The 13,253-nt window shown below is 28.9% G+C and overlaps 2 pseudogenes; one reads left to right on the top strand and one right to left on the bottom strand.

Annotated features, from left to right (window-relative positions):
* Positions 1–316: 316 nt before the first annotated feature.
* LOC114170217 (cytosolic sulfotransferase 15 pseudogene) lies at positions 317–1,494 on the bottom strand (annotated as a pseudogene).
* An 8,234-nt stretch (positions 1,495–9,728) lies between these two features.
* Positions 9,729–10,909, top strand: LOC114169029 (cytosolic sulfotransferase 15 pseudogene; annotated as a pseudogene).
* The last annotated feature ends 2,344 nt before the right edge of the window (positions 10,910–13,253 follow it).

Raw genomic sequence — 13,253 nt, 5'->3', positions numbered from 1 at the left:
TTTTACAAATTAATTTATCGGATTTAAATGTTAATTTTTTTAATAAGTTTCTTAAAAGAAAAAATATTTTGGACTTTTAATTTATTTATAAATTATTTTACCTAACGCTAAACTACTATACATCAATCATCCCCAAAGAAAAATACAAAAAAGCATTTTTACACTATTACATTTTGTTTTTATTAAGCTAAATTGTTCAAAAAGAAAAAAAATAAAAACTCCCCTTCTATTAAGTTATGTCATCAGAGTATTAGATACAAAACGAATTAATTTCTAAATTTGTTATCGAAAATAAAAGAGTTCCTGAAAGAAAAAATTAAATCGGTGAAGGTCCAAAGGAAGAACTTTGTCTTGAAACATTAAGATACATTTCCATTCAACTGAGATTGAATGGTTACAGCAAGGTAGACCCATCACTGACACCTCTTTATTCAGCAAAAGAAAAAGTGACCACAACATTTGTAGCGAAGACACAGCAACATATGTGTTTGGCTCTTGAAAGTTTTAAGAACACATATTAAACGAAAGACCTGATCCACTCAATTTTTCTTCAATAATTCTGGACAATTTGTTTATCATAGAAGGAGAAAAGTAATTTACCCAATCACCTATTTCACCCTTCCGAAAAAAGAACTTATTGTCAATGAATTTGTCTAACTTTCCTGAAACGTTTACCTCCAAATCTTTCATTTTCTCAAAGCTACACAGCTCGATTATGCTTTCAATCTCTCCATCACTTTCTTCCTCTGCAGTAAAGGGACATCCCAGAAACTCTGCAATGTTTTTCACGTAAAAATTGACATTCTCTTTAAGATCCTCGTACTTTAAGAACAGTACTTTGTTTGGTCTAGCCATGCTCTCCTTCCAATACCCTAACATATGACTCCACCAAGGACCAAAGGAAACAATTCCATCACAATACATTTCAAAAGCTTCCTCCAGTTCTAATGCTGGTAAAGACATTGACCTAATTTTATTAAAGTAAGTCCATGCAGAAACAAAAGTGTCAAATGGGTTCCTACAAATGTATATTATCTTAGCATTAGACTGAATGAGTGATTTAGGTAATGCAGTGAAAGGAGTGTGAGTACTAAAAAGTCTTGGCTCAAGCATGTTGGATAGGTGCAGAACTGGGTCATGGATTTCATCACAGAAGATCTTAAACTCAAGACAAGACACAAGTGTATGAGGATTGGAAGTAAGTAATGGATGGTTCTCTGCAGAGAAGTGTTTGCGGTTGACAATAGCAAAAGTAAGGGCTATCAACCAAGTAGTACCTGTTTTTGGAAAGCTTGCAACAACAACATCACTATCTTTTGCTTCAAAGCACTTTTGAAAACTTTTTACACCTTCTATAGCAATACCTGGACACCAGAATTCTTGAAATAGGTAGAGATAAGAGGATGCCAAACCCCTCTCTCTGCGAAGGGAAAAAACTAGCTTGTCGTCTCCATTTGCATGTTTTCTATCCGTGGAAGCCATTGAAGTAGATTACCACAGTAGTGTGTGTGATCATTTTTCTCACCTTGGTGTAGTTTTTTATAGCATCAATCAGTGTGGTTTAAGATGAGGAAAATAATTGAATATGTTAGTGCACGTTTACAGTATTATTAATTTTTTTTTTTGAAAATGGCAGACATATGTTGTGTATCCACCAACTTTATTATTAAGTTGTAAAATGGGTTAAGAGTATCCTTATTAGGTGTGATAAATGCAGTTTTTATCTTCATCTTCAGTATTGCTTTTTGTTTTTGTCTTCTGGTTTTTTAATTGGAAGTTGGGTTTTTAGAGAATTTCAGTTTATAACGAATGAAAAATTATTTGCATTTACTTGAATTTTTCAGTTTATTTCGCTTTCTCATGGCTTGGGTTCCGAGTAAACTATTATTTTATGCTGAAATGTGGTTGTAATTGCAATTTGAGTTCAAAGCTATGTTTTAAACTTTGGAGCAATGATTAATTGATGATTAGGACAGCGGATAAAAGCTAAATGATTCGCTTGTAGTATATGCTTTTAAGATAATAAAGAAGTTAACTAAATAATACAAACACTAATCAACAAACGGGAAATCTGGTAGCCGATCAGACAAAGGGTATCAACCACATCAGCTCCGGAAAAGCAGGTTAGAAGTTTATACGTAAAGTAATACAATATCTGATATTGCGATTAGGAATTGTAATAGAATATAATGACTAAAGAACGATAATACAAAGGCAATCACAATTTGGAAAATAGGTAAACAAATAGAATTAACAGTATCCGTTGAAGAAGAGGTTAACTACGCACATATCAACAATCATAACAGCATGCTGGAATATATCAATCTGCAGAAGACTTTGAGGTGATCATGTTGGAATGTATAGGCTTTCGCTGGTGGTGAAATAATGCATGGTAACCTTTTCTTGTGGTGGAAATAGTGTAGTAAGAGTAACATAAATCATAACACAGATTTTTTTACCCCCATACCTATTGTCCTGTATATATGTGCTTTAACTTGCCAAAATCATGTGCCAACGGATGGGAGAACCATTTTTTTATGTAAATCAATAGGTTTATCATGTGTATGAGGACTCAATGTTGGACAAACATTATATATATCATTTTGTATACGCGTTACAACATACATATATATATATATATATATATATATATATATTTGTGATAAAAAAAAATTAAATAATACAAACATATAATAAAATATAGGTTAATAGACTTTTAATCTATATACTTTCAATATTCTAAAGCATCCTTGTTTAGTTCAAATTTATTTCAAATTTCAAAATCATAAAAAAAACGGGAAAGAACTAGCTTAAGTGCATAATATGATAAACGTTAGCTAAGCCAGTTATAATAAATTTAGTATTTATTGACGAAAGATAAAAAATAATTTGTCAGTCAAACAAAAATTTTCAGACAAAAAATAGTAAGAATTTTAGGATTCTTATTATTAAAAGATATTTCGTTGATAATTTTAATTCTCAAAATGAGTTAATGAACCCGTCAAAAACTTCCATCATTAATTTTTTGAAAATTTTTATCAATAAAATACGTTAGTAATACACAATAGCAATTAAATTTTGTAGTAATCTTTCGGTAAATTCCTTGTAAAATATGTAAATAAAATCTGGTTACCAGTGAACTTCGTCGTTAATGGATCGGTCAATAATCTTAATTTCAAAATGAGATAACATGAAAGTTTCAAGGTGGTGGAAAGACATTCATACGGTGTGTGGGACCTCTTAGAGAGGAACCTGGTTTGATAATAACATAGAGTGGGTGGTTGGTGAAAGGAAAAAAGTTAAGTTTTAGAAAGATAAATGGATAGGAGAAAAACCACTTAGTATTAGGTTTTCTAGATTGTATCTGATATCAGAATGCACAGAAAGCGTTATACAGGAGATAGGACATTGGGAAGCAAACTTCTGGATTTGGGACCTAACATGGAAGAGACAAAGATTCGTCTGTGTGGCAACCATGGAGGAACAACTCTGCTACTTACTAAATAGTAAAAGTCTCAAAAAGGGGTGCCTAGATATTTGGAAGTGGAAGAAAGACAATGATAGTGCTTTTTCTTTAAAGTCTGCTTATAATAAACTACAAGGAACCTCTATACAGAGTGTGAATAATGAGTATGTAACATTATGGAAAACAAGGGTAACCCAAAAGGCACAACTTCTAGAATGGAGGTTACTCTTGGATAAAGCTACCAACAAAGGTTAAACTAATAGAGAGGGGAGTGCAACTACAACATAGCCTAGGTTAATTATGTTTAGCATGCGAAGAGAGTGTAAAACATCTGTTCTTTCTATGTAGTGTATCCAAAAAGGTGTGAAATATGTGTGATAGGTGGTTGGGGTTAAGCTCAATGCATCACTCTAAGGGTAGGGATAACTTTCAACAATTCAACCTTGTGAACCTCAATAGTACACAAAAAATTATATATCAAAGAATGTGGCTAACAATAGCGGGGAAATTTGAAAACATAGGAATGGTGTAATGTTCAAGCAAAGGATAGTGGACTCTGAAGAGATTTTAAGCTTTGCTGAAGTAACAACTTGGGTATGGATGAAACATAAAATCTTATCTATAAAGTTCTCATACAATGATTGGTACTTTTCTCCCTATGCATGTTTAAAATCTCTTTCATAAGGTAACTAGTGTTTGTTTTAAGTGTGCTAGGCAAATAAGTGCAGGAAACTCTGGAGGAAGGGATCATGTACCTCAAAAGGAAAACTCAACACAATAGAAATTCACTGTATCTATGTATCTAAGTCTGATAATCATAATTGGATGGGATATGCGAGATGGCAGTGGAATTCATACAGAAATTGGAGAAATAACTTTTATGCAATTCCTAAGTTTGAGGGACAACTTGTAAATCGATCATCATAATAGTCAAAGCTGGTACATTCCTCACGAACAAAGGAATAGTACCAAAACGAGAGAGATTTTTGTAAATTATTTTGTAGTTTTCATGCAATAATATTTCATTATAAAAAGCTACTATAGGATCTTAAGATTCATGATTCTTACACGTTCACGCACATAATCACACGTTCACGCACATAATCACACGTTCATGTACATAAATTATAATAGGATACTAATCTTGATCCATGAGAGATCCAATGATAATGCGTTCTTCAATCTCTTTTCTTCAACTTCCTTTTCTCGATCTATCTTTTTGCCTTCGTTACTCCTCTCATACTCTCTTTCTTGATGGCTTATTGTGAGAGAATTTTATGACCAGAGACAGAACCCTACTATCCTTTTATAAGCCAACGTCCATCAAGTTGGGCTAAGTTTTATTTTATTTTATTACTACTTCCCATAATAACCAATAGATCCTTATATTTTATTAAATCACAATTGGACCCATCATAATATTTCAAATGAATCACATAATAGAATTAATTCGTCAATTAATTCTAACAATTTTTTCACCTTACAAGACTAAAAAACACGACCAGATAAGGGTTGCAGGGGCATTTGAGAACATTAACATGATTACTAAGTTGCTAGGAGAATTAGACCACGAGGCAAAGAGTGTGGTGTCTGAAAGGTCTCCCAGTACGGGTACAATCACATATTCATCATTATGTTTCTTATCTTGTTACCATATGAGCTGGGGTACCCTTACCCTATGTGTTTTAACCACTGCAATGCTGGTGGGTTGTTCTTTTGGGATGATTATAGAGGATTAGCCTCCACTATTCTTAAATTTAAATTGATTACTATGAAGGTCTTTCCTTTATGTGTTCTCAGATTGTTTGTAGACTTCCTAATGTCTGGCCATGATGCCAAGTTTCAATATCTATTGAGCAGGTCTAGTCTATTGTATAAGGGTCAGAGCATATTTCAAATGCTCTTTTTAATTTATTCATTTTTTTCTGATAAAAAAAAACAGATATGTTGATAACCCCCATAGATAACAAATTTCTTAATAGATCTCTCTATTGGTAAATTTGATCAAAAATCTATTAGTAAAATCAATCGGTAAATGTTGTTGATAAATTCTACCAACAGTGGATATGGTGATAAAATCTATCAGTAAATTTTATAAGTAAAATTTATCGATAATTTTTATCAATAAATTTTGTCGGTAATCGATTCATCAATAAAATTTATTATTATTTGAATTTTCGCAAAAGACTATTGATAATTTGTTTTTGTAAAACAAACATCAAATTTCTAGCCGTTTGTCCGAGGCTCTAACATTTTGTAGTAAAATTTGTCGATTATTGACTTTTTATATTAATTTATGGGTAAAATGGATATCAAATTTCTCATCCAACTATGTCTTACTAAACCCTCAATTTCACGAAAAAGAAGCAGAAGAATGAGGAAGAGAAGGTGAGTGAAGAAGAGGAGAAGGAAAAGGAAGAGAAGGAGAAGGAGAGAAGAAGTAAAACAAGAAGCAAAAGAAAAAGAAATGTACATTAGTTAAATTTTCTTGAAAATTCATTCCGCTATAAGTTATTATTTTTGTATAAACTCGTGTGGAGTTGAGAAGTCGTTCATTTCTATAAATAATATTTTTCTAAAAGGGTAGTTAAGAACTGATCAATACAAGTCTATTGAAATTTAGATGGAGGAAACTTCATAATATCTTCGGTTCAATCTCATTTCTTCCTTGGGATTGGAAATCAAAAAGTAATATTTGTTTAATGAATAAAGAAATTGTTGGTTGTGTGGGTTGAAGCTAGATTTCTACCTATATGAAATAACTTTTAGATTCTAGAGTTATATAGATATCTATATTCAGAGAAATATTTTGTAGAGGAGTGAATTGTGTGTTTGTGTGCATGTTGAAATATAATTATATGCATTTTGTGTGATTAGTAGAATGTTATTACTAAGCTTAACGAATGACATATCAAATATAAAGAGCATAAGTGGATGTTATAGATAAATAGAATCAAGGATATAAATTGAAAAAGTTGGTAGAATAGATGAATAATATATAACTTACGTAGTAGAACTAGTTTTTCAAAAATTATATTAAGGGTTAAATATGTTTTTAGTCCTTCAACTTTTAGTGAAAATTGGAATTAGTCTCTTTTAGAAACATTCAACCAATTTAGTCCCTTATCTTTAGAAATGCATGAATTTAGACCTTTAAACCAAATTTTTGTAAGTTTATTTAAAGTTTCAAACGTGTTTTTCAGCTAACATTGAAAGTGAGTATGTGTTAAAGGGTGTAAACAAACTAAAATACTATATTGATATGTGTTTGAAATGTTAAATAAACTTAATAAAATTTGGTTAAAAGAATTATATTCACACATTTACAAAGTTGAGAGACTAAATTGATTCAAGATTTTCATGAGGACTAATTTTAATTTTTACTAAAAAGTTGAAGGATCAAATAAATATTTAACCCTTATATTAAAAATGAAATTAGGTGTTTTTTGAACTTGTATACTTAAGCAGTTGATTACCATTCAAGTAACGATTAAATGTTGAGTTATAATTGCATTCATTCAAGTAACGTTTAAATAATGAGTTATTATTGAATATACTGTTTAATATTGAATATTTTAGTTCACGTGCACAGCATTATTAATATTTTTTAGGCAAATGACATCAGTGGCAGACATGTGTTGTGTATGCCACCAACTTTATTATTTAAAATTCTAAAATGGGTAAGACCTTATGTGATAAAAGTATGGTTCTAATGCAATTTTTATCTTCATCTTAATGGGATTTTATTATTGGAAGCTGGTTTTGTAGAGAATTTTAATTCACAAACAAATGAAAATTATTTCAATTTACTTGAATTTTTCTGTTTATTTCTATTTATTATGGCTTTAGGTTCCGAATTAACTATTATTTTATGATGAAATGTGGCGAACTATAATTGCAATTTGAGTTCAAACCCATTTTTAAATTTTGGAGCAATAATTGATGATCAAAGCACCGGATAAAAGCATGGTTCACTTCTAATGAAGAAGTTAACTAAATAATACAAACATATATTAATATAGGTTATAGAGACTTTTATTCAATAGACTTTCGATGTTCTAAACAGTGGCGGAACTTGCTCGATATTTATGGGGGTGCCAAAATATACTTAAAATTTATATATTTAATTATGGATCTGTAAGATTATTTAACTTAATAATAATTGAATCAATACTAAAATTTTTAGTTATATTTTATTTTTAATGTAAATAATCATATCGTTAGCAAAAAAATTCATCTTCCGTTTTATTTTGCAGTCTTATTTTGATAATTTTCATTGTAGAAAATTATCTTTTTGATATAGTTGTAGAAACAAGAAGAGTTAAAATAAGACAAGACAGATTAAAAAATCAATCAAGTAGATGTAATTTACTTCCTATTTTTGTCAAAGATTGATTTTGTCTATTTTCTTCCTCGTAGCTTCCATTTTATCACTTTTAAATAATTAATTTATTCTTTTATTTCTTCATCAATATACTTATGTTTTAAAAAAAATACTAAAAGATAATTTATCATAATCTAAATAAAAATTGTGATATGTAATTAATAAAAGAAAAATATATGATAATCAAGTCACAATTAAAAACCAGTTATTAAAAAACACTTAGTGCATTACTTTTTCTTCGATATTTATAAAAATGAATATACCAAATGCTCGTGAGATAAAAAATATTATTAATTATTAAACTAATATTTCACTATCAATTGAGAAAAAAAGAATTACTTTTCTCTTCAATAATGGAAGAAAGCATACAAAAATGAGAGCACAAAATAATGAATTTGTGTTCAACTTTCTTTTTTTCTTCATAAACAAAAGAAAACAAAACAAGTAAAAGTCTAAAGTGGATACAATATGTGAGAAACTCAAAAAACAGTGAGAAAGAAAATAAAAAATATCTTAATAAATTTATTTATTTTTTATTAAATTTAATTTTATGTTTTATTATTTATTTGCATTAAATGTTATATTTTTATAAAATAAATAAAAAGATACCTATTTTAATTCTTATCAATTCCCAATATATACTTTTATTATTTAAAAAATTCCAAAACATTAAATTTCTTATACATAATTTAAAAAATTAAAAACAAAAAAAAATTTCATATAACATAAATAAAAAAAAAATCAAAAACGTTGGGGGGGCCACGGCTCCCACCTGTCCCTTCCTCGGTCCGCCCCTGGTTCTAAAACATCCTAGTTTAGTCCCCAATTTAATTAAAATCTCAAAATCTTAAAAAAAAAGAAGAAGAACCAGCTTATGTGCTTAATATGCTAGGCCTTAGCTAAGTTTACAACAAGAAATTTAGTATTTATAAATGAATAATAGTTAATAAGAAATTATTTGTAACACAAATAAATTTTATTGACAAAAATAGTGTAAATATTTTCGTCAGTAATCGTAATTCAAACAATAGGTAACGAATTTGTCAAAAACATTCATATGTAATAAATTCTTCAATAAATTTTGTCAATAAAATACGTTTGTAATATTAGTTGGTAATTAAATTTTGTAATAATTTGTTTGTAAATTTTGTCGATAAACTTTATGTAAAGTCTATCGATGATAAATTGATAAATGTTGATACGTTAATAAAATTCAAATCTGTCGGCTCAATTTCTTTTCTTCTTTCATGTGGGATTTGAAGTCAAAAGGTAATATTTGTTGAATTAAGAAAGATAATGTTGATTTTGTAAGTGGTAGTTAGATAATATATTTTTTTAAAAAGATGACAAAAAAGGAGGAAGAACAAACAAATAAAGAAGAATAGATAACAACAAAGAGAAAAACATTTGAACATTTGCTCGTGTATGATTGACAATCCAATACAAAAAGTGGTTTACGATGAATGCACCACCAAATCTTTCTTTATAAAGTGTATGAATTGTGGAAAAATAAAATATGAAAAGGTGGTGCCAACATATGCATGGCTAGATATTGATAATTTATTATTTGGAAGTAAGTATATTTATATTGATTCAACATTATTAGTATAATAATATATAATGTATTTGGTGCAGAAGATTTATGATTATGTAAACGAAAATTTTAAAAGATTGAGCGAAATAAGAAGAATGTAATTAATCTCGAGATTGTTTGATAAGTTTCTAATTTATATTCTTATGGCTAACATTTGATTTTTTTAAATAATTTTATTTATTATATTTTCCTAATGTTTTTAATTATTATTGAGATTTGATAAATAATATTCATCTTGAACTTGAACCACTAGTTTTTAGGCTATAAAAGATATCCCTCATTGAGGTAAATTATCATCAACCTTTTCAGTGGTAAGTTATCATTCACATTCTATAGCCATAGCTTCCAATGGCTTCTTCATCAGAAGGGCTTCAAGCATACGAGGAAGAGAAGCTTCTGTCCCTTCCAAAAGAGAGTGGTTGGGGTTCACGCCATCTCTATCTTCATCAACACTTTTGGTGTCCATCAACTCATTTTCAAGGTGTAATCAATTTTCAAAATCACTTTCAGGCAAAAGACAGTGATGTTATTGTTGCCAGCTTTCCAAAATCAGGTACTACTTGGTTGAAAGCCCTAACTTTTTCTATTCTCAACCGACAACGTTTCTCATCTTCAGAGAATCATCCATTACTCACTTCTAATTCTCATGAACTTGTTCCTTTTCTTGATTTCATCTTTCATGGTGATAACATCCATGACAAGCTTTCTCACCTCTCCAATATGACTGAACCAAGAGTTTTTGGTACTCACGTTCCATTCCCTTCCCTCCCCAAATCAATTAAGGAATCCAACTGTAAGATAGTTTATATCTGCAGAAATCCATTTGACACTTTTGTTTCACTTTGGATCTTCGCCAATAAAATTAACCCACACTCTATGCATCAACTAACAATCGAGGAAGCTTTAGAAAAGTCCTGCAAGGGAATAGTCGGGTTTGGTCCGACTTGGGAGCATATGTTAGGTTACTGGAGAGAGAGCATAGCAAACCCTAACAAGGTTCTGTTCTTGAAGTATGAGGAACTCAAAGAAGATGCCAATTTTCACGTTAAAAGAGTTGCAGAATTCTTGGATTGTCCTTTCACAGAAGAAGAGGAAAGTAACGGAGTCATTGAGAACATAATAAAGTTATGCAGTTTCCAGAAAATGAAGAATCTAGACGTGAATAAATCTGGAACAGTTGGGAGGAACCTTGAGAAAAAGTACTTATTTCGGAAGGGTGAAATAGGGGATTGGGTAAACTACTTTTCCCCAGCTATGGTAGAAAAATTATCGAAAACAATGGAAGAAAAATTAAGTGGATCTGGTCTTTCCTTTAAAACGTGTTCATAAATTTGGTAGCTGTTGTGTGGCACAGGATACATCTGATTCTCACTTATCCTTTTCATTTGTGAAAACGTATTATGAGTTGTAGATTGGATTGAGCTTGTTTTTTAAAGTAAAGTTTCTTTTATTTTTCTTTTGGGTCTCTACGTTGGATGGTTTGAATGAGTTATTTATTCATTTTTTGAATATCTAAGATAATTCAACCTTCCTCTGTAAATTTGATTGTGTTAAGTGAAGTTAATGCTAGTGAAAAAACAATTTTTTTAATATTATTTTGTAACTAAAAGTTATTGGATTAGTCTCCTAACTATACATGTTTAAAATGTCTAAACAAATCATACATATTTTGTCTTACTTTAATGAAGAGGGGTAGTCGAGGGTGTAATTTTCACCGTGTGTGGACTAGAAAAATAAGAATGAAAAGTCAATGACATATTGATAGATTCAATGAAATTATAATTTGTTTTTCTTTTATTGTTGAATTGGATTGAAATTTTGATAGCAAATTCACAACATGTGGTTGTTCTATTTTAGTGTCCGGATATATAAATACTTATATTTTTCCGATAAAAAAAAATCATTTAGAGGTCTGTGATCGGTGGTATCAATTCTGCACTATCCTTATATCTTGGATTTCTTAATTATTCTTAAAAATTTGGTCTATTAATGTTTTGATATAAGGTAGTTCTGAATTCTATAACATCTGATGAAGTTTTTTTTAGGAACTGAAATTAGCTTTTAAATGAGTTTAATATACTTGATGATGAGATGAAAGATTCTAACACTAAAGATAATAATATGTTCTTTCAAACTATAAGAGGAAACCTCACCGGTATTGATAGATCAAGGAAAATTAATACTTTATTTGAAAGTATGGATTTCTACTTTTGAAATGTGAAATGATTGACTAATCATAATTTTATTAATATGTCATATGTTCTAGGCATATGGAATTCAAAATTTGGAATGTTTTAGGCTAAGAAAATCATCAGAAACAATGAGGGTTAAATTGTATCATTATAAGAAAATTTATAAATAATGACCAATTATAATGATCAATAATTATTAATAATTATAGTAACCAATTTAGATATCAATTTACAAACTAAAAGTTATTAATTATCAAAATTACAAAAATTCAAGTCAAGGATTGTATGAAAAAGATAAGAAAAACTTGAAAAAATAAAGAAGTTTGGCTTAAAAAAAAAAGAACAGCCAACAAGCATTTGCGGATCTTGACAAAAAGTGTTGGAGGGGCCAAAGTAATATAATTTTGAGATCATTAGATTCGATAATTAGTATAATGCTTCAAAAAATGACTTCTCTAACTGAACATTTTTATGATTAGTATAATACTTCAACATATGTGAAGAGGTGGAATCTATCTTGTTTTAGTCAATAATTTCCTTTTCATCACTCTTAAACGATTCATTTATTCTTCCATTCTTTATCAATATACCTATTTTGTAAACAATACTAAAAAATAATTGATCATAATCTAATAAAAAATTAAGACATGTAATTATTAAAACAAAAATATATTCATTATTATTAATACATAATACATTATTATTTTTTCTATATTCATAAAAAAAATGAATATACAAAAAGCTCATGAGATAAAAAAAATAATGTTTTCATTATTAATTAAGACAAGGGACGAGAAATGAAGAAGATAAAAGAAATATAATGAGTTTATGTCTAATTTTTTATCTTTAAAAACAAAAAAAAGACATATGAGAGTGAGAGATTATTACAATTTGTGAAAAACTAAAAAGACAATGAAAAGGAAAATAAAAATTATGTCAATAAATATTTGGTTTAATTACTCTTTTGATTCATGCTTTCCTTTAAAAATGTTAAGTTGGTCCTCTAATGTTTTTTTAATCTCAATTTGGTTCCGATTTTTGAAAAACTGATGTAATTCGGTCTTTTACGATAAATTTCGTTGAATTCCTCGAAACAAATCAATGATCTTTTCATTAAAATTGATATTCTTAATATGAATAATTTACTTTGTTGGTGTAATTAACCTAATCCTAGTATCAATTTTTAAATAAAAACAGGAATCAAAAGAAAAATTAAAACTGAAAATTTTTATTTTTTATTATATTTAATTTTATGTTTTAATATGTATTTATATTAAATGTTATGTTTAAATAAAAGAAATAAAAAATAAAAAATTAATTTTTATTAATTTCTAATATGTATTACCTACAATTTAAACAAATTTATATTTTTATATTATATATATATATATATATATTAAAAAAAAACTGAAAAAAAATGAAAATTTTGCGGGGACAGAGCCCCTCCCTTCCCATGTAGATCCGCCATTGCCAACAAGCCTTCAAAAATTATTTCAGGTTCTGAAAATCATTTCACGTTCTGAAGATGTGTAGCCCGGTGGTTCTTCTGCATGTTTTGTACTTTTTATTTATTATAGAAACAAAAGTACTAAACCACACACTTAACAAACATTAAAA

The sequence above is a fragment of the Vigna unguiculata genome, chromosome 11, assembly GCF_037176805.1.
Source record: "Vigna unguiculata cultivar grain cowpea cultivar isolate G323 ecotype 2 chromosome 11, ASM3717680v1, whole genome shotgun sequence".
In the NCBI taxonomy this organism is placed as follows: Eukaryota; Viridiplantae; Streptophyta; class Magnoliopsida; order Fabales; family Fabaceae; genus Vigna; species Vigna unguiculata.
The sequence above is the reverse complement of the archived record's forward strand: the minus strand, read 5'-3'. Positions and strand labels throughout refer to the sequence as shown.